Here is a 4,211-nt window from a genome sequence, read left to right on the forward strand (position 1 = left end):
GCTGCCATAACATAATAATATACATCATATATCCTGTAGACCCAGCTGAATCAAACTGACATGCACAACCCACATATACATGTCTGCAGACCTCTAAACATATAAATGACAACATATGGCGGGACAGGGCCCCCGCCGTACCCCTGAATGGATAAAACAATTTCTATACATTCGTGGACAGTATCAAAAACTAGGCTCCGATACAATGGAGCCTCTTCCAGCTGAGCTGCATGGAATCCTAAGCTGACGGACTCCCAAAATCTGTATCTGTACCTGCGGGTATGAATGCAGCCCCCCGAAAAAGGGGGTCAGTACGATATGTGTACTGAGTATGTAAAACATAATATAATACAACTGGAAGCATATTTGAGATATAGAAATAGGGGATAAAATATCAATTCAGAAACCTGTACCTGTACTTTGTGAATTACAAAAACATGCATGTTCGAGTCATATCATATAGCCGGCCCTTTCGGGGGTCCGGTGAATTATCTCTGTAAAATCATCTCTGTAAAACCATCATGGCCCCAGTGCCATCACCCCCTTATTACCACACATCATCATATATTTATACACGTATCCTGGCCCTCTATTGAGGGACTCAGTGAATAATGCAGTGAACTGTGCACGAGAACATATCCTGGCCCGGGACTCAGGGAAAGAAATGTTACAATATACACGAGTAGAGTAATGAGCAACTATATGCAATTTAAATCATTATCGAAGACTCAACCGTAGAAGAAAATTTAGCTATTGTCTGAGAATCAGGATTGTAATGTAATCACCTTAAATGCCCTTTAAATGCCATTAGGGGCTATACTAGCTAGTGTTTCGGGGTCCTTAGACACGTACTAAAGTAAAGCCAAATCGCTTATGGAACCAGAAACATTTGTTAACATATAGTCTGTAAGACTTGGAGCTTGTACATTTGTTACTTTTTAACGTATAAAAGTTTCCAGGGAAATAGTTCGATTATTATAAAAGTCCGATATTCAGACGTAAATAAGAGCTGCTAAGAATGTAGTTACCCCGAAACTCATATCATGTTTAACCTACAACTAAGACATGCCAGAAGAAGAAAGGGAATAAACTATATATAGTCTGTACTTTCCTCTATGGGATCTGCATATAAAATATTTCATACCCGGCCCATCATGGGCCTCGGTGAATCATTATGGCATCATAATCTCACTTCCGTACTAAATACGTATCAAGGGAAATGAGAGATAGCTTTCCACACTCTATTGTTTAACACGTAGAAGCCTTACTAGGCAATACTCAATCCTTGCAGAAATTCCAATACTAAGCAGTGGATAGGGGTTATGAGGCATACTTGGAGTTTTGGGAATGGAATTATCCCCATATTCCACACACAATTCACTTAAGGCTAAAACTTGCCAAAAGGAAAGAAAGATAGTTGTACGAGCTTATACCAAAACATGTCAAGAGAAAGCTTTACATACCTCTTGGGAGTTACCCTTTATCCTGCTCGCCTCATCGTCTTCTGAACCTATTCAATATAAAGTAATATGAATATCAACTACTCTTAACTTTTCAGCATCTGAGGTTACGCCTTAATGTTAATGGAATCTATTTCCTTAGTTGTTTCCTCGGCTAGTCCTTTAGTTTGTTAAGGCGTTAACGAAAATTGGGCAGCACCTCCCCTATAATGTGCCCTATCCAAATTTCCAATTAGTTCCCTAAGACCTACAGCCAACCAACAACAACAACCTGCAGCAATTCATACTAACAATATACAACATAAACTCCAAACGACTTATTCAAAAAGATGATATCAAATAGGGTGTCTAGTCTTTATTTTACAACGCCTTTAATTATACGCAACGGGGGGTCATGTGGACTCAACCAGAAGCACCCTAACCCACATTAGAACATATGTAGGCCCTGCAACAAGACACCACACCCCTGCAGCAGCAACTCACAAGAACAACGCCTTACCTTGACGACAATTCGACTATAACGACTACACTTTAGTTTATTCCGAACGCCAAGTATTTCTAAGCCATTTTCATATTTCGAGCCACCAATAGGGAGTGTAACATGCTCCATCAGAACACATAAATCTCAAATTTAAAGAAGAAACCTTACCTTACGTTAAACTTGTCAAACTCGCCAAAACTATCCAAAATGTGAAATCTGGACAGCTTACTATTTTACCTTGTCGCTTCGTTTCGAAGGGGTAATGGAGGGAAACAGGATTTACGTCCTTCATGAAAGTTATATACATGTGTCTTAGGGTCGCAAACAATTTTGAATCATCCCTACATCAATTTTGTACAAAACGATATGACCAAAATACTCACAGCTGTCCGTGTAGGATTTCCAAAACCAAATCTGGGCAGTACCTCCTTTACACTTCATCACCATTTTTCGAGCTGCTACAAGTAAAAATGGATTTTAGAGTCTGAACAAAAGTTATCGGCCTCTGAAATACCTTTCCAAAACATATTAAATCATTCGAAACGAAACTGTACACAAGAAGTTATACCCATATTACTAACAATAGTCCCTTCAAAAAAACGGGTTGGTTAATTATTTCTTAACGTTTTCTGCTTCAACTTTCTCTTATTTCTTTCCAAGTGTAAACTGCAACCATGGTTCCTTAGGCATCCTAAGACACATGTATACACCCCCACATGGTTGAAAAACATTGTAGATAATTAATTCACGGAGGAAAATTGAAGAACTCACCTTTAATTCTTCAAAAACGTTGCTGCCTTGTTCCTTTTGGTTCTTCACATTTTTCCTCTCACGTTTCTGTCCAATTTTTCCCAAGTGTACAGCTGAAGAAATGACTTCTTAGTCATCATAATATACATATATATGCATATATACATCTCCACGTGCTTAAGGAACACCGTAGCTAATTAATTCACGGAAGAAAATTAAGCAACTTACCTTAAACTTTCTCCAACCATGGCTGCCTCTTCTCACGTTTTTTTTTTCTATGTTAGCTGCTGTTTCTGGATAATGAACAGCTTAAGAAGCATATATACATATATATATGAGGTGACACGTGTCATCCCCCTAAGGGTGACACGTGTCAGCCCCTTATTGGGCCACCTCAACATGCGGCCAATGGGGTGCTTCCACGTGGCAGTGGGGTCCACCTCCCCCAAGCAGGTGGGTCACCTACTTGACCCCAAGCAGGTGGGTCACCTGCCTGCTCAGGTGCTGCCACGTGTCACCCTCCCATTGGCTGCCCCGCAATTTTTTTTTTCTCTTCCTCGTGGGTTCGTAATCTCGTTCGTAATCTCGTCTCACTTTAAGAGACTATGAAACCCTTGATACGTAAGCTTGATATGTAATCAAGTAACTCACGTATGTAAGATTTCTAGCAGCTTACGTAGATAAGTCGAGTCCTACGACTCGTTACTTGGCCTCCTATTCCTTCCGGACTCTTATGATTCCCCTTCCAACCGTCTCTACCATGGGGTATCACATCCTCCCTTCGTTGGAGTCATTTGATAGTGTCGTAGCATATCCGGTTCATATGGTAATGTCCAAGGAACTTATGAGACATTCTGAGTTTAAAAGGTGTGGGGTGTAACAGCGGTGGTGTATAAAAACAAAAAGGTGTAACCATGAAAGGATATCGACCAACTCAAGAGACATTATGAAGGATAATGACAACCTGTTAGACCAAAATGACCAAAAAGGGACATGGTCATGGTGGAACTAAAGATCTACCTTTATGACGATTGCAAGATGACAGAGGAAAAGACAAGACGAAACATAAAGACTCGCGAGACAATGTTGAGGTAAATTTGGAGCTAAGTTGAGTGCCTCGGACATTATGGCAAGGGTTACAATGAAATGAGACATGAAGGCTTCCCAGGGAGGTCACCCATCCTAGTATTACTCTCACCCCAGCACGTTTAACTTCGAAATTCTGATGGAACTTAATGCGTTAGTGCTGGTATGATCGCACGAGGTGGAAGAATCTGAACTAGCGGTGGAGAAACGACACAAAATTATGTTCTCGGAGTACTATACGCTACATTGTGGGTATTGTAAAAAGGATTTAAGCAAGACAAGAAGGATTAGCTAACTGCTAACTGATGGCGCACTTGAATGTCGCAGTTCGTCGACATAGTATTAGTTAATGATAGGAAAATGACTGAATAGCTATACGGACCAGTGGGCGATAGAATTTCGACACCACTTGGCAGCCAACTCTAAGGATTGAA

The 4,211-nt window shown here is 40.5% G+C and overlaps 1 pseudogene; it reads right to left on the reverse strand.

Annotated features, from left to right (window-relative positions):
• Positions 1-3,834: 3,834 nt before the first annotated feature.
• On the reverse strand, positions 3,835-3,954 carry LOC129875328 (5S ribosomal RNA; annotated as a pseudogene).
• Between the last annotated feature and the right edge of the window lie 257 nt (positions 3,955-4,211).

This window comes from Solanum dulcamara, chromosome 11, assembly GCF_947179165.1.
Source record: "Solanum dulcamara chromosome 11, daSolDulc1.2, whole genome shotgun sequence".
Lineage (NCBI taxonomy): Eukaryota > Viridiplantae > Streptophyta > Magnoliopsida > Solanales > Solanaceae > Solanum > Solanum dulcamara.